The 24824-nt window shown below is 34.3% G+C and overlaps 1 long non-coding RNA gene across 1 annotated transcript; it reads right to left on the bottom strand.

Moving 5' to 3' along the window:
• Window positions 1-1089: 1089 nt before the first annotated feature.
• LOC141559475 (uncharacterized) lies at window positions 1090-24312 on the bottom strand. The gene is made up of 3 exons (XR_012487429.1): window positions 24006-24312; window positions 10397-10515; window positions 1090-1284 (listed from the first exon to the last, which is right to left on the bottom strand). It is a non-coding gene; the product is annotated as an uncharacterized LOC141559475 (long non-coding RNA).
• Window positions 24313-24824: the final 512 nt, after the last annotated feature.

Here is a 24824-nt window from a genome sequence, read left to right as displayed (position 1 = left end):
GCTGTACAGCTGGTTGGAAGGAGAGGATTCTGGCTTTTTTTTTTTTAATAATCAATTTTCAAATATAGACAGTATTTAAATAATATAAATAGCTAAATTTTTTATAGTGTCACTTCCCACTTTGTCTCTTTTCCACACTCCATCCCCCAAATATTAACTTATATTGATCAACTACAGGGAATTAGAAATCTTTGAGGGTACATATAAAATCCCCAATAACTGTCTAGACAAGCCATCTGGAACCATAAGACAGTAATGGTTCCTGAAAAGGAAGTTTGTCTTTTTCTGTATCCTAGTGGAAAAGGTTAAAATCTCTCCAGAAAGAAGAAGTATAGTCTTAGGCCTATAACTGCCAGAGGTTCATGCTGATCAGCAGTGGGGATTTTCTATCCACTATAGATGGATATATCTCATTTAACTGTTATAGATAAGGTCTGAAAGCATGCCAGAGAGGACTTGTGGGTCTCATGATTAAAAAAAAAATAAAAAAATTCTCTCATTCTTTCAAGCTCTCAAACCTCTCCAAAATATAAATTATTCACCAAAGATAAGAAACTCCGGTTGTCTCCATGATTTAAGTTACTCAGAAAAATAAAGAAGACTACAAAAAAAATTCATAAATTTATTCTTACACTAAATTCATTCAGCACCCTTCCCCCTACATCCCATACTACTGGCAGCAAAGTGGCAATAGCCACCCCTCAACAATCCAACAAAACTGTCTTTTCTCCCTCTTTGCAGTGCTATGGAAATTACTGATCCAGGCCAGAAAAATTTGCTCTTGTCAGGACAAATAGCTAGTCTGCCTCTGAGGTACTCCAGACTGCAGAAACTCTTTAGGACCACACAACTATCGATCTCTACAGGAGTATTGGGAACAAAGGAAAATGGACAGGGCACATGTCTGAGATTGAAATAGAGAACACCATATCCTATCCCACCCCCCACCCCCATCATCTTCTCAGACTTTTAGAGACCTAAACTATAAAAACCCTTATGCGTCTTGGAGTTTGCAACATTGTTTCCCCCCCCCCCCAAGGGACAATTTATTAATACTTCAATTGATATTTCATGTTTTACATTCTGAAGTTCTGGGCAGGTCTCTTTCATTATTTTTTAATTATATTGATGAGGCTTTTTTGTTCTGTCAGGACCTTCTGGGAGATTTCTAAATTTTAGGTTGTCTTCTGTTTTTGACATCAATATGCTTTGCTTGCATGGTGAACATAATTTCCTTTCATGTTATTGAGGGAGACGATCTGTGGCTGGCTGCTTAATCAGTACCTGGCAGAGAGGGAAGGAGAAGAGTGGTGTGAGCTCAGACTCTTACTATGGAGAGTGTTTTCTCTGATTTTGTCCTAGAACTCAGATACAAAGGAAAAGGTGAATCCTCAAGACAGGCTCTACAAGGCAGTGGCAGAAACTACTAAGAGGAGAGAGCACAGAATGAATACTGTAGAAGTTATAATTCTGTAAAGAATACAGAGAATAGAGAGAGACTAGATAATTATAGAGATCAAGAATCAGAAAGTGAAAATCTAGAGTGGACAGAAGGAAAAGATGGATAATGAAAAAAGTGAGGAAAACCCTCTCTAAAAGTAATATGAAAACTGAAATTTTAAAAACTAATAGTGATTTGTTGAAGGGAGAAGATGTAAGCACTGCTTGACTGAGATGGGTAAAATGAGGAAATTAAATCATTAAATGAAAGCAAGCAAGAAAAAAAAACACTAATAAGCAAAATACTAGAGGAATTTCCAAAGAGAAAGGCATAACTAAGAGGAAGAAAGTATTGGGATTGAAGGGAAGAGAACCCTTGAAAATACCACCATTTTTAAAAAAGGAATTAGCTAAATTAACTGAAGTAACATAGCACTATGTTTATAGCAATAGATGGGGGAAATAACTTTAAAAGGCCAATATTGGAGAAAAATGGGAAATATAAACATAACTCACAACTTTAAATGTGAATGGATTAAACAATCCAACAAAATGAAAAAAGAATGGCAATTTAGATAAAAACAAAACAAAACAAAACAAAAAACCAACTACAATCTGTTGGTGACAAGATAGTCACTTAAATAACAAAGATGCATACAAAAAATTTTCTTTACTATGTATCAAGTGAATCCAAAAAAATAGGGTTTATATTATCTGAGAAAGCAAAAACAAGTAAATCCCCTCCCCAAAGAGAAGTACGGTGAAAGGAACCATTAAAAAAAACAATCAGTAACAAATTGATATGATCCACATATTTTAGTTTTCAAATTCATAAAAATAACACTACTTGAGCTAGCAGAAGACATCAGCAGTAATGCAATAATGACAGGAAAATTCAATGTACTTCTCTAAGTTTTGGATAAGACAAACAGAAAGATAAACTAAAGGGAAAATAGGAAAGCAAACAAACTGCTGGAGAAACTGAATTAAAAGAATTATAGTGTTTTCTAAGAGGAACAAAAGAACACACAAATATAAGTACCACATGGAACTTTTACAAAAATTGACCACATATTAAGGGAAAAAGATATTTGAAACAAATGTAAAAAGTTAGAAATAATCTGTGCATTCTTTACAAACAATAAAGACTACAAAACCTCCCAAATCCACAGCTTCTACATAATAATATAAAATCCATGTAGCCAAAATAGAAAGGAAAATTCTATTTCAAATAATCATAAAATACATAAAATATCTGGGATTTGCCCAACATAAGTACACAAAAGTTACTTATTACATACAATTACACTTTGTAGCTTACAAAAAAGACACAATTATAAAGTGTTCCTTAAAGAAATAAAGAACTTAAATGTCTGGAAGAATATTCAGTGTTCGTGGGCAAGCCATCTCAATATAATAAAATGAGAATACTTACACTTTTAATTCTATATGATCAAATCACCAAGTGGATACTTTGTAGAACTCATTAAATAATAACAAATTTCATTTGGAAAAAAAGATTCTGCAATATAAAGGGAAAAATAGGAATAAGGGGAGAATAATAATTCTATATCTCAAATTATATTATCAAACTTAACTGTTATTGATTTAAAAACAGAAAAATAGACCACTGGAATAGACTAGGCAAGAAAGAATCAGAAACATATGAACTCAATAGCCCAATGTTTGATAAAGTAGAAAACTTAAAATATCTAGAAAAGACTCCTTATGTGATTAATGCTGCTTAGAAAACTGGAAAGAAATTTGACAGAAATGAGACTTAGATCAAATGGATACATGACTTAATCAGACTATTAAAGAAATTAGAACAAAAGAATTCTATATACCTCACATAATTATAGGTAGATGAGGTATTCTTAACCAAACAAGAAATAAAGGTAATCATAAAAGATAAATAACTTCTTATTTGAAACTGAAAAGCTTCTGCACGTAAAAAATGAATGTACCTCTAGGCAAATATGGTTAAAATATATTAAATTTCTCTAAGAGTTTGGTATCCAAGTTATATAAATAATTAATAATGTTGTTTAGCTGTTATAGTCATGACTGAGTCCCTTTGACCCCATCTGGTGATTTCTTGACAAAGTTACTGGAGTAGTTTGTTGTTTCCTTCTCTCTTCATTTTATGTTAAGAAACTGAGGTAAACAGGGTTAAGTAACCTGCCCAGGATCACACAACTAGCTAAGTGTCTAAGGTCAGATTTGAACTCAGGTCCTCCTAACTGCAGACTCAGAGCTCTATCCACTGGATCACCTAACTGCCATTAATAAGTAGATATACTATATTCAAGACTAATAGCCATTCTTCAATAAATAAGTAGTAAAAGTATGTGAACAAACAGTTCTCAAAATAATTGCAAAATATTCACTACCCCATGAAAAACTACTCTAAATCACTAAAAATAAGAAGCATACAAATAAATCAGAACATTGGGTTTCACTGATACTTGCCAACTGGCAAAACAATCCAAAAAAAGTGGAAAATACTCAATATTAAAGGGGTTGTAGAATAATAACTACACTAATGCATTGTTGGTTTAGCTGTAAAATGGATGGCATTTTGAAAAGCAATTTGGAATTAGGCAAATAAAGTGCCTAAGATGCCCATACATTTTTGAACCAGAGATTCCATTACTGGAAAAAAAGTTATTGATAAGAAGAAAGTTTTTATGCACTAAAAACTATTTATAGCAACATTTTTTATGATAGTAAACAATTGAAAATAAAGTAGATGCCTATCAATTAAGGAATGGCTGGATAAAATGCAGTAAAATATATATATATATATATATACATATATATATATATATATTTATAAAATGAAGTATTACTGTGCTATATGAAATGGTGTATATGAGAATACAGAAAAGCACAGAAAGATTTACTGATGGAGAATGAAATTATGTAGAGCCCAGATAACAAAATGCACAATGATTTTATTTCTGAAGACAATTTAAGTATGCCATTATAAAATTCTCATATTGGTGCTGCTAAAAAAAAAAAAAAAAAAAAAAAAAAAAAAAAAAAAAAAAACTTGGAAGAAAAAACTTTTAACCTGGTTAAAAATCTTTCAGATAAAAGGTCCAATGAGTCCTAAACCCATTTGTTAAAACATTAAAATGCTATATCTTCTGATTAATTTGCAAGAACAATTAATTGACATCAGATTGGATGGAAACCCAGTATATAAATTTCAACAAAGTCTTTTGAATAATTTGTAGATGGAACTGAAAATGAATTGGATGACTTAGTAAACATAGCCAATAATGTATTCCTTATACTAGGATATGTGTTGCTTTGTTAATATTTTTTTTCAGCTTTGAGAGTCATTAAAACTGAACATTGAAATAAACTGCCCTTAGAACAATGTGTGCCAGTTTGTTTAACAAGTGACTCATCAAGATAAAAATGTACCTCCAACACACTTTTAAGTTTAATCTGCATTATTAACTTTTCCTCCATCAACAATGAAGAAAACATAAATCAAGCCCTATTTTATAGAATTCTCAAATTTTCTATATGTAAAAGCCCACGATGAAAATTTAACAATGGACTTTTGGAGCCTTTTCCAAATTGGCTTCAGTACTCTGAGAACCAAACTGGCAGAACAAAAGTTATGTCTTTATCAGTACTTTCCAAGTTTTTTTTTTTTTTAATCACAATCCTATCAGTGAATGGGGGGGGGGAGCTAACATTTAATATGTATATTTGTTTATTTATAAATTACATAACCCCAGAATTTTAGACTTTGAAGAACATTCCTAGTATTATAAAAGCTTTAGAAAATTTCCACAGTATCACAGAGATTTTTGTAGGACTTCTCTGATATAACAGAGAATTCTTAAGTAAGAGTGTTCAAAGATATTTATCAAAATAAGGTTATTTGGGAGTTAGAGTAGCTATAAGAAGTCAGATTTAAACAATTGGAAAAATATCAAGTATTCATGGGTAGGATGAGCTAATATAATAAAAATGACAATTTTACCTAAATTAATTTATTTGGTATCACACCAATCAAACTGCCAAGAAATTACAGAGCTAGGAAAAAATAATAACAAAATTTGTCTGGAAAAACAAAAGGTCAAGAATTTCAAAGGAATTAATGAAAAATGCAAATGAAGGTAGCCTAACTGTACCAAATCTATAACTATACTACAAAGCAGTGGTCATCTGCTAGATGCCATTTTTTGAAGGTCTCTTGCTTCATCTGAAAAATGGTAATAACTTCTGCCAAACAAATGGAACAAATAAGATAGTATATGTAAAACAAAATACAAAAAAAAAAAAAGAAGAAGAAGAAGAAGAAGAATTGGTGAAAGTGGGGTCCACTCAACAGATTTTCCCCCCTAATTTTACAGGGCTTAGATCCCACTTCCTCTGAGCACCTGGAAGAAAGATATAGGCATGCTAAAAATTATCATCCTGGCTGTGAGCTCATTGCAGTCATTTATACCTCATTTAATTAAATGTTTCTTTGTTAATTAATACCATTAATTAGGAGCATTAATTAGTTAATTAATGCTCCTAATTAGTATACATTTCCAATAATACTGATTTTTGTTTAATCCTATAAATTTGAACTTAGACACTTACAAGGGACCTCTGTTGATAGTAAGATCTCCCAGATTTTACTCTGGGACAAGGAAAAGCAGAATAGAGAGACTTTCTGCAATTTTGGCAATTTGATATTTCAGAGCATAATTGCTCTGGTAGTCTTATTCTCAGTCTGGAGAGAAATTATGGCTGTTATCATTGTTATTATTATTGGTTATAATAATAGTTAAGATATATAGTACTTTATGGTTTACTTAATAATTTACATAAATCATCTCACTTAATCCTCTTAACACCCTTGTAAGATAGGTGCTATTTCCCCAATTTTCAAATGAGAAAACTTAGATAGGATCACCCAGCTAATAAGAGGGGAATTCAAACTCAGATCTTCCTGATGCTAGATCAATCTCAAGAGAGAGTCTAGGCATTGGTGTGGTTGTCCCTAAGAAATCTCTATACATAATGTGTCACATATTTAATGTATTATGTAAATTTAAAACATACTAAAAATAGAAATTAAAATAAATAAGATGAAGATGAAATAAGGAATAGCTTTAAATAATTTTAAGTTAAATTTTACTTAATATTTTCAAAAACATTTTACTCTAATATATTAGAGTATAATTATAGTAATAATATTTGTTATTGCATATGCTTGATTTTTTTAAAATCCTAGTTTATTACCATGATAATGATTTGAAGGTCTTCTAGTTCTAAGCTCAGTTTATCTGCATACAAAAATTGTGTATTCATGTAAGAAAGTATGTGTGAATTTGCATTTGAATTTTTTGAATAACTCTCAGTTATCAAGGATAAGGAAATGTATACATCTGTATATATTATATCAGAGATATAATTGGTATTTTTTCATCTGGGTTAAGTACCACAAAATCTTTCCCTCAAACTAGCTTCATAATTTTTAATATAAAAAATAAAACAATAATAATTAAGTCAAATTCGATTAAAATGGGGAAATAGTTACAGCAGTTTATAAATGCATGATATTAAAACAGTGCTAACCTAGTAACTTGTTAGTTTAAGTGATAAATTGAGTTCCTAAAGAAGTGTATTATTGACCTTTTTTTGTATTCTATTAATTTCAATACCCTGAGACAAAACTCACCACATACTGTAGCTATAGGTCAAGTCAATAAATATTAAATAAATGCCAACTATGTGCCAGAAAATGTGATAGCCACTTGTGATATAAAGAAAAAAGAAAATTGTCTTTAATTTAATAAGGGAGAGAAAAAGCACACAAGTATGTACAAACACGATATGGGATTTCTTGAATGTAATCTCAGAAGGAGGATTCTAGCATTATGTAAGACTAAGAAGAACTGCTTGCAGAAGGTAGGATTTTATCTGACTTGAAGGAATTCATGGAAATCAGGAGATAGAAATAGGGAGAGAAAGTATTCCAAGAATAGATAACAACCAGTAAAAATTCTCAAAATCAGGAAATTGGAGCATCTTGTGTGAGAGAGACAAGGAGGCTGGTATCATTAGATCAAAGAATACATAAAAGTGAGTGAAGTGTAACAAAAATGGGAAGAATCCAGATGGCTTTAAAAGCCAAACAGAGGATTTTATATTTGATCCTGGTAGTAACTGGGGACCTGATTAGGGCTGATTGAATAGCAGGGTGATGTAGACTTGAGCTATAGAATTATAGATCCCTCTGATAGTTGGATGGAAGATGGATTGAAGGAATGAGAGACATTAAAGGAGACCAACTAGAAAACTATTGCAATGGTTCAACCATGGGGTTATGACAGCGAGTAATAGGTTGGTGCCAATGTTAAAGGAGAGAAGGGTATATATACAAGATATCATGAAGGTAGAAACAACAGACTTGGCAACTTTGGATATGGTGAATGTGAGGGTAGAGAATGACATCCAGGTCATGAGCCTGGGTGATCGGGAAGATGGAAGTAAACTTGTCAGTAATTGGAAAGTTTGAAAAAGGGGAGAGTTTGGGGGTAAAGATAATAAATTTTGTTTTGAAGATGAGTTTGAGATGTCTATGGAACATCCATTTCTAGATATCTACTAGTTAGATGGAGAAAACTACCTTGATAGCATTTATATGTTACTTTAAGGTTTACAAAGTACTTCACAAATATTATTTCATTTTATTCTCCCAATAACACTTGTGAGGTAGGTGCTATCATTATCCTCATTTTATAGATACTGAAAGCTATAGAATTTAACTAACTTAACTAGGATCACATAGCTAATAAATGTTTTAAGGCAGGATTTGAACTTTTTCTGATTCGATATCTATCACTCCAGCATTTTATCAACTGCCTTCCCTAATGTGAGGTGTGAGACTGGAAGTTAGGGTTGGATAGATGGATCTGAGAATCATCTGCATAGAGAATGATGACATTTCTATCTTGAAATATGGGAATATAATATAATGAATAAGAATAGATTTAATTAAATTCTGTGGGGTCTCTGCTAAGGTATTTAGAGGATACTATAGTGGAAAAAAGACTCCAGTTAAATCTGTCTGTATGTAATTAGAAGAAAATAGCATGTGGTAAAGTGGTTGAAGTAAGGCAAGTAGATAACCCAGAAACAGAGTAGCTCCAACACCTAAAGTGATTCACCATGAGTGGGGATTTTCAGAGTGTCTGTGTTGAATCTGAATCATCTGACTTGAAAAAAATAATATATGTCAAGACAAGTAAATACAAATTAAATTTAATAGAGTTGGGGGAGTATAAAAGAGAAATAACAACTGGAAGAATCAGAAGGGATCTTCCACTGCATACCACCACACACACACACACACACACACACACACACACACACACACACACACCAGTTTAAGATAAACACCATGAAAAAAAATCTTCAATTCGCATTGAATTTTATTAAACTGATTTGAACTTGTACAGAGGATACAGTGTGGAACCTAGAATCATGAAGACCTAAATTAAAATCTGGCTTCAGATAGTTACTAATTACATGACCCTAGGCAAGTCCCTTAATCCTGTTTGCCTCACTTTTCTAATTTATAAAAATGGAATGCAGAAGGAAATGGCAAACCACTTCAGTATCTTTATCAAGATAATCCCAAATGGCATCACAATGAGTCACATATGACAGGAATGACTGAATTAATATCAATAGCACCATCATCATCACTGTGGTGTGAATATAAATCCATGACTAGTCCTTCTAAAATAGCCTACCCTTGCTTGACAGCTTATGTTTCTGTCAGACAGTCTAGCCTACAGACTATAAGGTCACCTTTCACATCATTAGGTATTATTGCTAATCCACTGGGTGAGGAAGTATTAAGAGGGAGGGATAAATTGCTTTCAATAGACAAGCACTGGAAAGTTCCAGTGGTCATCTTCCTTTAGGTGTGCCACTTAGTGAAGAAAACCTAGAAATCAAAACAACTCCTGAGGTATTTTTCATATTTTCCCACTTTATTTCACATGTGCAGGACGAAATACAAATCCAATAGATTAATTAGGTTGTTAAAAGAAGCTTTTGTCATGGAAGTGAGGGTAGAGGAAGACATGTGAGACCCACTTTTTGACTTGCTTTTTTGGTCTCTAATGATCAGCAGAAATTCCCTGAGAATTCCTAACAAGGAGGACAAATGTAGCAGGGTATAAATGGCTGCAGGTCTGTGTACGTGTGCCTTGATGAGATGTGAGTGCTGCATGAATTCTAACTCTTGAAAGGGCACCTCTTGAAATAAAATACAGTAGGGGGAAGTGGAGAGGGATAGAGAAGGAGGTGTGGGAAATTGACAATTTGAGAAGGAAAAATGGTCTTATTGGCACATTTTCCCAAAGTACCAATGAAGAAGAAGCATTGTAACCCAAAGAGGAGTTGGTTAAACAATTTCCTAAATTTTTAAAAAAAGAAAAAGTAGCATATCTCCAAGCAATTTACTGGATAGAACTAAGCTCCTTTTTGTTGTTTTGCACTATCCTCATAAAAACAATATGTCATGCAGACTCCTAAAGACCTCATTGCTTAGAAAGCCAAGTAGGGCCTTTCATTTTGCCCCAGGTCTTTCTTGGTACCTTTAGGAGAATGAGGGTGTCTAGGTTCTTCAAGTTGTTTCAACTCCCATCAGTCATGTCCCTGCTAAATATGGGGTCTCCTGTCCCCTACTTTCATCAGCTGCTTTAGTTAAATTAGCTTTTATTCAGAAATATTTACTTCAAAAATTAAATATATAAAATTCATGCAATCATTCCCTCAAGAAGTGGGGTTTAATCCTCATCCCCCTTTGTACCATTGTTTGGGGAGGATAAGGAGGTTAGACTCAATAATTTAAACTTTGTTTCCATAAATCATGACCCCATTTCCAAATCCAAATCCTATCTTGTATTTGAGTCCCAAATACCTGGTTTCTCCGGGGCTTCATGTCACACTGGCAGGCTGCACCATCTACCTTCAACTATGACTCCAAGAACTGCATGTTTCTGACTCCTGGTTCATGGTGATTGTCTCCATCATCTAGAACTGAGGAGGACAAATCAAAAGTAACAATAAAAATAACAACAATAAACAACACAGAACAGAAGTAACCCCTAAGCCATTTCTTGAAACCAAGGTAAAAGAGGGAGCAGGGGAAACAAAATCACATCCCTTAGTTGTTTAGTTTAGTTTAGTACCCCTGCTGTGGATTAATGCTAATTTTTCTCCTCTAGACACAAAGACAAGAGTTGCATTATTTTGCTTATTTTAGCTTATATATCACATGTCAATTAATGGAATTATTCTATATCTGGGGTAGTTATTTCAGAATGACTAGATATCTAGTCCTAAAAGGAGGAGGCATTTCAGATCCTTATATAAAGTGCTATTGGCTCAGAGCTCTGTCCATTTCTTTTAATGTAGGTGGGATAACTGTAATTTCCATATCACATAATAGTATCCCATAATAATTATTTACCAAATAATGTTCAGTCATTTCCAATAAATAGGCATTCCCTCAATTTCCAATTTTTTGCTATCATAAAAAGGGCTGCTATAAATATTTCTGTGCACATAGGTCCTTTCCATTTTTTTATGATCTCTTTGGGATGCAGACTAAGTAGTGGTATTGCTGGATCAAAGGCTATGAAGTTTAGTTGACCTTTCAAATGGCTCTTCAGAATAATTGGTTCAATTCATAACTCTACCAATAATGTTTTAGTATTTTAATTTTCTCACATCCTCTCCAACATTTATCATTTTCCATTTTTTTTTGGTCATATTAGCCAGTTTGATTGGTGTAAGATATTACTTCAGAGTTGTTTTAATTTGCATTTCTCTAATCCAAAATGATTTAGAGTTCTTCTTCATATGCTTAGACATAATTTTGATTTCTTCACCTGAAAATAGCCTTTTCATATTATTTGGTCATTTGTCAATTGGGGATTGCCTTGTATTCTTACAAGTTCAGTTCTCTATATGTTTGAGAAATGAAGCTTTTATCGGAGATACTTGCTGTAAAGATTGTTGCCCAACTTTGTACTTTCCTTCTAATCTTGGTTGCTTTGATTTTGTTTGTGCAAAAGCTTTTAAACTTAATATAATCAAAGTTATCTGTTTTACATTTCATAATTCTCTCTATCTCTTGTTTAGTCATGAACCTATAACTCACTTAACTTCTCCTTTAAAATTTTGGATGCTATACAATTTGATATTACTTCATTGTCTACAGTACCTTTTAGAAAGATACAGTTTCATTTCTTATCTCTTTTAGTTAGGTCTAATTTTGCTTTTGCTTTTACTGAGATCAGAATTGATACTTCTGCTTCTTAAAAAATTTCACCAGAAGCAGAATGTTCTGCTTCATCATATTGTAGGATTCTGGGTTTTGATCCACTCTGCTATATGTTTTCATTTTATGGGAGAGTTCATCCCATTCACATTCACAGTTGTGCAGTTTCCCTCTATACTATTTTTCCCTATTTGTTTTCTCTCTCCTTTTACCCTTTCCCTCTTTACCAATATTTTACTTCCATCTAATACCTCTTGCAAGCTGCCCTCCCATCTGTCAATCCTCCCTCACCTTTTACTTAATCTCTTCCCCTCCTACTTCCCAGTGGAATAAGATATATTTCTATATTCAACTGTTTGTTTATATTGTTCCCTCTTTGAGCCAATACTGATGAGAATAAGGTAAAAGCAATGCCCTTTACCCATCCTTTCATCTTCCCCTTTATTGTAATGGGTTTTTTGGTTCCTCTTCATGTGAAATAATTTACTCATTCTACCTCTCCCTTCCTTCTGCATCCAATGTACTCTTCTTTCTCATCTTTCAGTTATTTTTTGTTGTTCTCTGAAATTCACCTTTACCCATGCCTTCTGTCTATGTATATTCCTTTTAGCTGTACTATTAGTGGTACAATTTTTAAGAATTACAAGTATCATCTTCCTATGTAGAGATGTAAACAGTTCAGCTTCATTGAATCCTTTATGTTTTCTTTTCCCTTTTTATATTCTTAAGCTTCTCTTGGTCAATATTGGAAATCAGTTTTTAAAAAATCATTTCTAGTCTTCTACTTATGAAACCATGAAATCCTTCTGTTTTACTGAATGACCATTTCCCCCCCTGAAGTATTGTACTTAATTTTGTTAGGTAGATGATTCTTAGTTATAATCCTAGCTCCATTGCCTTCCAGAATATCACATTCCATGACCTCTGGTCCTTTAATGTTGCAGCTGCTAAATCCTGTGTAGTCCTGATTATGGCCCCCTGATAATTGAATTGTTTCTTTTTGGTCACTTGTATTAATTTTTTCCTGATAGTTCTGTAGTTTGGCTGCAATGTTTCTTGGATTTTTTATTTTAGAATCTCTTTCTTGAGGTGATTGGTGAATTCTTTCAATGTCTATTTTGTCCTCATGTTCCAGGGCATCAAGGCAGTTTTTCTTGAAAGATGCTGTCCAAGTTCTCCTTTTGATTATGACTTTCAAGTAGTCCAATAATTCTGACATTGTCTTTTCCTGAATCTATTTTTCAGGTCAATGGTTTTTTCCGTGAAATAGTTTACATTTCCTTCTTTTGAATGTATTTGATTGATTCTTGATGTCTTCCACTTATCCAATTCTAACTTTTAAGGAATTGTTTTCTTTAATGGATTTTTATATCTCATTTTCCATTTGGTCAATTCTATTTTTTTAATAGTTGTTTTATTTTTCCAGGTTGTTGACTCTTTTTTTCATAATTCTCTTGTGTCACTCTTATTTCTTTTCCCCATTTTTCTTTTACTTCCCTTACATGATTTTTAAATTCCTCTTTGAGCTCTTCCACAAGTTTCGTTCTGGGTTTGAGATCACTCCTCATTTTCCTTTGGGCTTTTACCCATAGGTGTTTTGGCATTGTTGTCCTCTTCTAAGTTGTACCTGGGTCTTCCCTCTCTGTCATGTTCCCTCTCCTTCCACAGGTTTATGAAACAACTTTCAATGGTCAGATTCTTTTGTTGTGTTATTATTTTGCTCATCTTTTTTGGCCTTTTTGTTTCTTTTAAGTTTGAGCTCTGTTCCTGGAGTAGGAAGAGCACTGTCTCAGGCTTCTTGTGCCAAATGGCTATAGACCCTGACTGTTTATGTAATGCTGCACTGATATTACCCTGAGTCCCACAGGGAACTTTCATGTCTGGTACTGTGCTGAGAGAGGGTGGAGGGTGACTAGTGCTACTGAAGCCATAGTGGTCTGACAGCTTACCTGATGCTGTGCCAGGATTCTAGTGCTGGTGTCTGGCATTTACTGAGGCCAATAGGGTATTTCTGCATTTTCCTGGGGATACATTGAAACACTTGGCAGTCTGACTGCTAGAAGTTGCTTGTTCACCCGAAACTATGCTGAAACATGTAGCGATTCTCAGAGCTGGAGTCTGCTCATTCCCTTGACTATGCTTAGGCTCATGACTGTCCTGGTCTTGGCATTTGCCTGCTCTATCACACTGAGGCTCAGAATCTTCCACTGGTTTCCTGAAGTGATTCTTACTAGGATGCTTCTTTTCCTGGACTCTGTTTCCCCTTTGTCAGAAGAGACAGACCTCTGCTGATCTTCCAAGTTTCTTGGGCTAAAATTTTTTGTAGAAATATTTTTAGCCATCTTTCTTTTCTGGTTCTGCTGTTTTAGTACTTGTTCTTTTTTTGGTTGTTTTGTTATGCCGAGATACAGATGTAAGAAAGAGAATATGATTTAAGTGGAGAGTTTATCATAGCCAGAGGTTGTGAGAGAAAGAAACTCAAATCAGGCAGCCCTGAACAAGAAGAGAATGGGGTTTATATAAATTATAACCACTAAGGGGAGGGGACTCTATAGCATAAGCAGGAACTACAGAAGCAGGAAGTGGAGCAAAGGTTACATTTCTTAATGCTAGGTGGAGACAAAGAAATGGGGTTTGAGTATATACATGAAACGTGATGTAATGTCTGGATGTTCCCAAGGCTAAGGAGCAGCTGATGCAAAGATACTGAATGTTCCAGAAAGTAACATTTTTGTAATGCTTTCATTGCTTCCAGACAAGGGGCCCCAGCATGCAGGTGTTACTGCCAGATTACAGAAATGTTCCAGAGTCACATGTTCCAGGAAATACCAATCTTGCTACCATGAGAAGTTTCAAGGAATTCCAGAAATTTCAGTGCTCCTTCTCCCATATGCACAGGAGGTCACAGGATTCAGAGTACTTCATTCCCTACTTCTTTTTATGTCAGAATCATTCTAGGTATTCACAAGATAGGGTGTCTCTAATGGGGGCATAACAGCGGTCCATAATGAAAAGCAATTTGATAGAGTTGATACTAGATTGAACAAATCAGGGCAGATGGAAAAACAAGCAAGGACCAACTGTTAAGCCCAGGGTTAGAAGTAATAAAGAGCCTCTCAGGGCAGAAACTAGAGTAGCCAGGAGGATGTTCTGAATAGGCTTTGGTACTAGTTCTCCACATTTTCCCTCTCCTTTCTCCTAGTCTCTAAGTTCTAAGAAAGGAGAGACTCTTTTGCACTACATCAGAGTTGTTAGCATAGAAACAACAGGCCTCTCCGAGAGCAGCACAAAGGCCACCTTGTATAAGGAACAGTAGGTCCAGGCCCCTGTAGTTCTGGAAAACCATCTCAACCAGGGAGTTGACCTGCCTCTTGAATTGGGAAATAGAGTATTCTAGGTAGTCTAGGTCAAGATCATCTGTGCACTTAGTTCACAATAATTTGCTTTACTGCAGAAGAGGGCTATGGTGCCATTGGCAGCGGAGCCCAGCAGATCCAATACCACCCAGATGGAGATGATAGTGGGACAGCCCGCTTCTTGAACCAATGAGCTAATGGCCCTGTATGGGAGAAGAACTCCTTCCCTTCTTGTCAAGGAAGTAATGAGACTCTTGGAAGGACAGAGAGTAAAATGCACAAAGAGTCTTGGTGCAACAGAAAGACCTGAACCAACACATTTAATGAGGCCATCAAGGCCAGCCAACCAAACTCCCTCAGGGGTGAGGAAGTACAAGGACCCCGGGTAGGCACAGTCCTCAAGGAATTGGAGATTGAAGCATAAGGAGAGAAGCCAGGTAAAGGGGATGACGCTAGGCAGATACTAGAACCCTGGATATTCTCCAAGGTCAAGCTGAGTTGATCTCAGGAACAGGAATCAGAAGTAGAAGAGCTAGGGACTTCTTCAGGGAGGACTAGTCCTACATAATAGGGGGTCTGAGCATCCATGTAAAGCCAATAGTAATGCCCAAAGTCTACCCTGGAGGTATTTACAACATGGTGAACAGCTGAAAGCAAGCTAAGGACAAATGTGATTGCAGGGGAAGAGAGTTAAGAGGTCCCAGACAAATGAATGGGAACAGGGACTGATGGAGATGACCAGACAGGGGCAGGGAATGCTAATTCTGATGAGGGGCCCATAAGTATGTAGGAAGGCTTCTACCCACCTGGAAAAGGTGTCAACAAAAACCAGGACATACCTGTAACCTGCTGCCAGAGGTTTAACTTCTATGAAATCCACCTCCCACTTCTCCCCTGGCTGCTCCCTATGGGACTGCTTTTCTCTGCTTTGCATTTACTTGAGTACATGTTGCACACATGCAACACTACTTAGGAAGAGGTTGTCTAGCTGGAGAATTAGATACCAGATCCTAAGGAGTAGGGCCATTTTTTTTTCATCCCTAGGTGGGTTGTCTGGTAAAAAAGGTGTTTTATCCACTCTCTCCCAAATGACTCTAGGATGAGAATCTTTCAATCCAGGAAAATCCACCAACCTTCCTGGTCCTTTATCTCCCTTTTTGTTTTGGTGAAGGAATCATCTGAGCATCTTTCTTTATCAACAGTTTTTGAACATTCTCCTTTTGTATTGAACTATACATATTCTGAAGAGAACATTGTATTCAATTAAACCCACATAAATCCTCAGCATTTTTATACATTACCAACAAAATCCAACAGCAAGAGATACAAAGAGAAATTCCATTCAAAATAACTGTCGATAGTATAAAATATTTAGGAATCTGTCTACCAAAGGAAAGTCAAAAATTTAGCAAAGTTGCAGGATACAAAATAAATCTACATAAATCCTCAGTATTTTTATCACATTCCCAACACAATCCAACAGCAAGAAATACAAAGAGAAATTCCATTCAAAATAACTGTTGATAGTATAAAATATTTGGGAATATATCTACCAAGGGAAAGTCAGGAATTATATGAGCAAAATTACAAAACACTTGCCACAAAAATAAAGTCAGATTTAAATAATTGGAAAGACATTCAGTACTCTTGGATAGGCCGAGTGAATATAATTAAGATGACAATACTCCCTAAACTAATCTATTTATTTAGTGCTATACCAATCAGACTCCCAAGAAACTATTTTAATGACCTAGAAAAAATAACAACAAAATTCATATGGAAGAACAAAAGGTCGAGAATTTCAAGGGAATTAATGAAAAAAAAAAATCAAATGAAGGTGGCCTAGCTGTACCTGATTTAAAACTATAATATCAAGCAGCAGTCACCAAAACTATTTGGTATTGGCTAAGAAATAGACTAGGAAAAAAAAAATAAAAAGAAAAAAAAAAAAAGAAATAGACTAGTTGTTCAGTGGAATAAGTTAGGTTCACAGGACAAAATAGTGAACAACTATAGCAATCTAGTGTTTGACAAATCCAAAGATCCCAACTTTTGAGATAAGAATTCATTATTTCACAAAAACTTCTGGGAAAACTGGAAATTAGTATGGCAGAAATTAGGCATGGACCCACACTTAACACCGTATACCAAGAAAAGATAAAAATGGGTCCATGATTTAAGCATAAAGAAGGAGATCATAAATAAATTAGAGTAACATAGGGTAGTTTACCTCTCAGACTCATGGAGGAGGAAGGAATTTGTTTTTTTTTTTTTGTTTTGTTTTGTTTTTTAATTTTTTTTATTATATATATATATATATATTTTTTTTTTTAATAATATTATCCCTTGTATTCATTTTTCCAAATTACCCCCCCTCCCTCTATTCCCTCCCCCCGATGACAGGCAATCCCATACATTTTACATGTGTTACAATATAGTCTAGGTACAATACATGTGTGTGAATATCATTTTCTTGTTGCACAATAAACATTAGAATCCGAAGGTACATGCAACCTGGGCAGACAGATATTAGTGCTAACAATTTACATTCACTTCCCAGTGTTTCTTCTCTGGGTGTAGCTACCTCTGTCCATCATTGATCAACTGGAAGTGAGTTGGATCTTCTTTATGTTGAAGATTTCCACTTGGAGGAAGGAATTTGTGACCAAAGGAGAACTAGAGATCATTATTGATCACAGAATAGAAAATTTTGATTACATCAAATTAAAAAGCTTTTCTACAAACAAAACTAATGCAAACAAGATTAGAAGGGAAGTAACAAACTGGGAAAATATTTTTACAGTTAAAGGTTCTGATAAAGGCCTCATTTCCAAAATATATAGAGAACTGACTCTAATTTATAAGAAATCAAGCCATTTTCCAATTGATAAATGGTCAAAGGATATGAATAGACAATTTTCAGATGATGAAATTGAAACTATTTCCACTCATATGAAAGAGTGTTCCAAATAGCTATTGATTAGAGAAATGCAAATTAAGACAACTCTGAGATACCACTACACATCTGTCAGATTGGCTAAGATGATAGGAGAAAATAATGATGAATGTTGGAGGGACTGGGGGAAAACTGGGACACTGATACATTGTTGGTAGAGTTGTGAAAGAATCCAACCATTCTGGAGAACAATCTGGAATTATGCCCAAAAAGTTACCAGCAGTGCTACTACTGGGCTTATATCCCAAAGAAATACTAAAGAAGGGAAAGGGACCTGTGTGTGCCAAAATGTTTGTAGCAGCTCTTTTCATAGTGGCTAGAAACTGGAAAATGAATGGATGTCCATCAATTGGAGAATGGTTGGATAAATTATGGTACACGAATGTTATGGAATATTATTGTTCTGTAAGAAATGACCAGCAGGATGATTTCAGAAAGACATAGAGAGGCTTACATGAACTGATGCTGAGTGAAAGGAGCAGAACCAGGAGATCATTATACCCTTCAACAACAATACTGTATGAGGATGTATTCTGATGGAAGTGGATAATTTCAACAAAGAAAAGATCTAATTCAGTTCTAATTGATCAATGATGGACAGAATCAGCTATACCCAGAGAAGGAACACTGGGAAATGAGTGTAAACTGTTTGCATTTTTGTTTTTCTTCCCAGGTTATTTTTACCTTCTGAATCCAATTCTTCCTGTGCAACAAGAAATTCGGTTCTGCACACATATATTATATCTAAGATATACTATAAGACATTTAATATGTATGGGACTGCCTACCATCTAGGAGAGGGGGTGGAGGGAAGGAGGGGAAAATTTGGAATAGAAGTGAGTACAATGTTGTAAAAATTTACCCATGCATATGTACTGTCAAAAAAAAGTTATAATTATAAAATTAATTTTAAAAATAAAGTGTAAAAAAATAGAATAATGTTAGTCTTGTGAGGGCAGGATCCTGCTTTGCTTTTGTATTTATGTATCACTGTGCTTAGCAAAGTTGTTGGAACACAATAAATACATTTTTATTTTTAAAAAATCAATATTTTGCCTTGTGATATTCCAACTAGATATTCCATTCAAACTATCAATTGTCTTTTGCAAACCAATCTTTCTTGTCCCTTGTTTTTAAAATCACCTGTTTTTTTTACAGGTGAATTCTACCAAACATTTAAAGAACAACTAACTCCAATGCTATGTAAACTATTTGAAAAAATAGGGATTGAAGGAGTCCTACCAAATTCCTTCTATGACACAGACATGGTACTGATACCTAAACCAGGTAGATCGAAAACTGAGAAAGAAAACTATAGACCAATTTCCTTAATGAATATTGATGCTAAAATATTAAATAAGATATTAGCAAATAGACTTCAGAAAATCATCCCCAGGATAATACACTATGACCAAGTGGGATTTATACCAGGAATGCAGGGCTGGTTTAATATTAGGAAAACTATTAGTATAATTGACCATATTAATAATCAAATTAATAAAAACCATATGATCATCTCAATAGATGCAGAAAAGGCATTTGATAAAATCCAACATCCATTCCTACTAAAAACGCTTGAGAGTATAGGAATAAATGGACTATTCCTTAAAATAATAAGGAGCATATATTTAAAACCTTCAGTAAACATCATATGTAATGGTGATAAACTAGAATCTTTCCCTGTAAGATCAGGAGTGAAACAAGGTTGCCCACTATCACCATTACTATTCAATATAGTACTAGAAACTCTAGCCTTGGCAATAAGAGCCGAGAAAGAGATCCAAGGAATTAGAGTAGGAAATGAAGAAATCAAATTGTCACTTTTTGCAGATGACATGATGGTATACTTAGAGAACCCCAAAGACTCTGCTAAAAAGCTATTAGAAATAATTCAGAATTTTAGCAAAGTCGCAGGATACAAAATAAATCCACATAAATCCTCAGGATTTTTATACATTACCAACACAATCCAACAGCAAGAGATACAAAGAGAAATTCCATTCAAAATAACAGTCGATAGTATCAAATATTTGGGAATATATCTACCAAAGGAGAGTCAGGAATTATATGAGCAAAATTACAAAACACTTGCCACAAAAATAAAGTCAGATTTAAATAATTGGAAAGACATTCAATGTTCTTGGATAGGCCGAGCGAATATAATAAAGATGACAATACTCCCCAAACTAATCTATTTATTTAGTGCTATACCAATCAGACTCCCAAGAAACTATTTTAATGACCTAGAAAAAATAACAACAAAATTCATATGGAAGAATAAAAGGTCAAGAATTGCAAGGGAACTAATGAAAAAAAAGTCAGAGGAAGGTGGTCTAAGTGTACCTGATTTAAAGCTATATTATAAAGCAACAGTCACCAAAACCATTTGGTATTGGCTAAGAAATAGACTAGTTGATCAGTGGCATAGGTTAGGTTCACAGGACAAGATAGTGAATAAAAATAGCAATCTAATCTTTGACAAACCCAAAGATCCCAAATTTTGGGATAAGAATTCATTATTTGACAAAAACTGCTGGAAAAACTGGAAATTAGTATGGCAGAAACTAGGCATGGACCCACATTTAACACCACATACTAAGATTAGATCAAAATGGGTCCAAGGTTTAGGCATAAAGAACGAAATCATAAATAAATTGGAGGAACATGGGATGGTTTACCTCTCAGACTTGTGGAGGAGGAAGGAGTTTGTGTCCAAGGGAGAACTAGAGACCATTATTGATCACAAAATAGAACATTTTGATTACACCAAATTAAAAAGTTTCTGCACAAACAAAACTAATGCAAACAAGATTAGAAGGGAAGTAACAAATTGGGAAAAAATTTTTACAGTTAAAGGTTCTGATAAAGGCCTCATCTCCAAAATATACAGAGAATTGACTTTAATTTATAAGAAATCAAGCCATTCTCCAATTGATAAATGGTCAAAGGATATGAACAGACAATTTTCAGATGATGAAATTAAAACTATTTCCACTCATATGAAAGAGTGTTCCAAATCACTATTGATCAGAGAAATGCAAATTAAGACAACTCTGAGGTATCATTACACACCTGTCAGATTGGCTAAGATGACAGGAACAAATAACGATGAATGTTGGAGGGGCTGTGGGAAAACTGGGACACTGATGCATTGTTGGTGGAGTTGTGAAAGAATCCAACCATTCTGGAGAGCAATCTGGAATTATGCCCAAAAAGTTATCAAAATGTGCATACCCTTTGACCCAGCCATACTACTACTGGGCTTATACCCCAAGGAACTACTAGAGAAGGGCAAGGGACCTGTATGTGCCAAAATGTTTGTGGCAGCCCTTTTCATAGTGGCTAGAAGCTGGAAGATGAATGGATGTCCATCAATTGGAGAATGGTTGGGTAAACTATGGTATATGAATGTTATGGAATATTATTGTTCTATAAGAAATGACCAACAGGAGAAATACAGAGAGGCTTGGAGAGACTTACATCAACTGATGCTGAGTGAAACGAGCAGAACCAGAAGATCATTATACACTTCAACAATGATACTGTACGAGGATGTATGCTGATGGAAGTGGATTTCTTCAACATAGAGAAGAACTAATCCAATTCCAATTGATTAATGATGGACAGAATCAGCTACATCCAGAAAAGGAACACTGGGAAATGAATGTAAACTGTTATTTTTACCTTTGAATCCAATTCTTCCTGTGCAACAAAAAATTCGGTTCTACACACATATATTGTATCTAAATTATACTGTAATATATTTAACATATATAAGACTGCTTGCCATCTGGGGGAGGGGGTTGGGGGAGGAAGGGAAAAAATCTGAATAGAAGTAAGTGCAAGGGATAATGTTGTAAAAATTACCCATGCATATGTACTGTCAAAAAATGTTATAATTATAAAATAAAATAAAAAATTTAAAAAAAATAAAATAAAATAAAATCACCTGTTTTTTTAATTAAATTTTTAATTAAATTAAATTTACAATATAGCTAAATCTAATTAACTTTGGACCAAATTTCATAAAACTTACACACATGTCCAGCAGAATTGACAAAATTTTAAAGCATAGTTTATAATTTTTTTACAAATTACCCAATATACATTTTAGAAATCAATATACTAGGCATCTAGGTGGTGCAGCAGATAGAGCACCAGCCCTGAAGTCAGAAGGACCTGAGTTCAAATCTGGTCTCAGACACTTAATACTTTCTAGCTGTGTGAGGTTGGGCAAGTCACAACCCCAGTTGCCTCACCAAACAAACAAAAAAAGTAACATATTTCATCCAATTAGGGGATACAAACATGTGAACTTTTCGAGTAAGTTACCAGAACTTTGTTTTAACAACCTAGTTTTTTAATTTAAAATCAAATCAAATACAGATTTAAATTTCCAGTAGTAATGTTTCAATACTGGAACAAATTCCTAAGATCTTATACCCACAATAAACAAATTTAGCATGTACCAATCAATAGTAAATCTCTCTTAGAATTTCAGAATCAGAATTCCAATTTAAACATATCCAGCCCCAAAATTTAAGGTGGCAGAAAACTGCCCTCTCAAGTCTGCCTATCCAATTCAACCCTTCTGCAATTAGGATTGAAGGGAAAGAGGGTGCAGGACTTGGGGTCCCAAGAGTAGTAATTCTATTCCCTTAAATAAATTTCCCTTTTGCTTTGGGGAAAAACAATACTATTCTTAAAATTGAGATAGTACAGATTTTAAAATTGACTATTCCATGAGATTCCCTAAATTCTAATTAAATGTTCCAAGCAAACTGAATTGCTATTTGGTTATTTTTCAATACACATAAACTATTTCTCTTTTGTAAGCCAGGAAAGGGTTAAGGTGCCAGGTTTTTTTTTCAGGTTCCTCAGATGTCTGACTCTAGATAACTCAAAAGCAGATTGCTCATTGCCACAGTTTTTAAAGTAGCAGTGAACTCTTGTTTTCCTCAGGGATAATAATCTTATAAGGTAGTTTTAAGAAGTTTAACAAATTTAAGAGGAATTACAGAGGCTCCTCTTCACATCCTGCCTGTTTACTTTCTTTGATTTGACATTAGCTTTCTTTTTTCTCTTCCCCAATTCCCCAATTCAGAACTATATACTCTCAGATCTTCAGGCTCTTAAAATGCAAACCTGATCCAGCATTACAGAGGTAAATATGGAAGCGGTATGACAATTTACTGCTTACTCTATCTTCTTAGCTTCCAAAAGTCCTAATTCTTTTTAAGTAGTTCTTTTCTTTAGTGAATCTTTTCAGTATATCTTTTTATTCAGTTGGCCAATTCTGCATCTTAAGGTATTCTTCCCTTCATTGAATTTTTAAGCCTCTTTTGCCATTTAGCCCAGTCTGTTTTTTAAGATGTTAATTTCTTCAGGATACTTTGTTCTTCCTTTACCAAGCTCTTGACTCTTTTTTCATGATTTTTTTTTTGCATCACTGTCACTTCTTTTCTCAATTTTTCTTCTACTGTTCTGATTTTTTAAAATCTTTTTTGAGTTTTTTCCAGCGACAGATACCAATACACATTTTTCTTTGATGCTTTGCATATAGCAGCTTTGAGTTTGTTGTCTTCATCTGAACTTGTATTTTGATTTTCCCTATCACCATAATAACTTTCTACGATCAGGATGGATTTTTATTGTTATTGTTTGCCCATTTTCCAGCCTATTCTTGACTTTTACTTTTATATTAAAGTAAATCTCTGCTCCCAGAATGAAGGGGGGTAAGTCCCAAACTTAGGTTTTTATAGGAATTTTTCCCCTCTTTAGTCTAAACTTAAGAAATAAAACAAACATTTCCATGACAAAGTAGAATAGAAAATAAAAAAGATGATTGCACATGAAACTTCAAAATAATTATATATAATTTGTTATTCTTTTAAAATACATAATAGAGTTATCATGTAACTTTTTTCCTTACCTCAACTCACACCAGAGATGGCTACCATTAGACACAAATATACATATACATGTATATATATATGTGTATATACATGTATATATGTATGTACACACATATATATGTATATATACACACATATGTAAAAACATTCCATACATATTTCTTTTTATCAGTTTTTTCTCTGGAGGCAGATAATATCTTTCTTCATAAAGTCATTTGCTATTAATTTGGGTATTTATAATAGTCAAAATGACTTAATCACTCAAAGTTGTTCTTAAAACAATATTGCTGTTACTGTACACAATATTCTCTTGGTTCTGCTCACTTTGTTCTTCATTATTTTGAATAAATCTAACCATTGTAGAACTCATCATTTCTTACAGCACAATGGTATTCCATTATGATCACATACTACAAGTTATTCAGCCAATTCCTCAAGCTTCAGGGTTTTTTGTACAGCTATATTTAGAGCTAATTTGGGAAGTCTGTAAGCTTTCAGTTCTTCCAAGATAGTATAACCTAAGGAGATGTGTATTTACTATGCTCTTGGACTGTGCTCTAATTTATGAGTGTCCAAAGCACTTTTTTCTGCCCTGGAACTGTGACCAGGGTGCTCTTCTACAGCCACAAACTCTGTGAATAATGTTACAGGCTCTTGCATCCAGTGGCAGCAAAGAGACACTTGCAATCTTCTGACCAGTTGTCTGATCCCCTTGCTGTCTATGGGCTTAGAACTCTGGTAAGGGCAGCTGCCTATGTTGACACAGTTGCCCACAAGGGCACCCACAAGTGCTACTGGTTGTATCATTTGCAAATTTAGGGTATAGTTTCTAGGAG

Source organism: Sminthopsis crassicaudata, chromosome 3 (assembly GCF_048593235.1).
Source record: "Sminthopsis crassicaudata isolate SCR6 chromosome 3, ASM4859323v1, whole genome shotgun sequence".
In the NCBI taxonomy this organism is placed as follows: Eukaryota; Metazoa; Chordata; class Mammalia; order Dasyuromorphia; family Dasyuridae; genus Sminthopsis; species Sminthopsis crassicaudata.
Note: the sequence above shows the minus strand (reverse complement) of the source record. Positions and strands in the feature narration are given on the sequence as shown.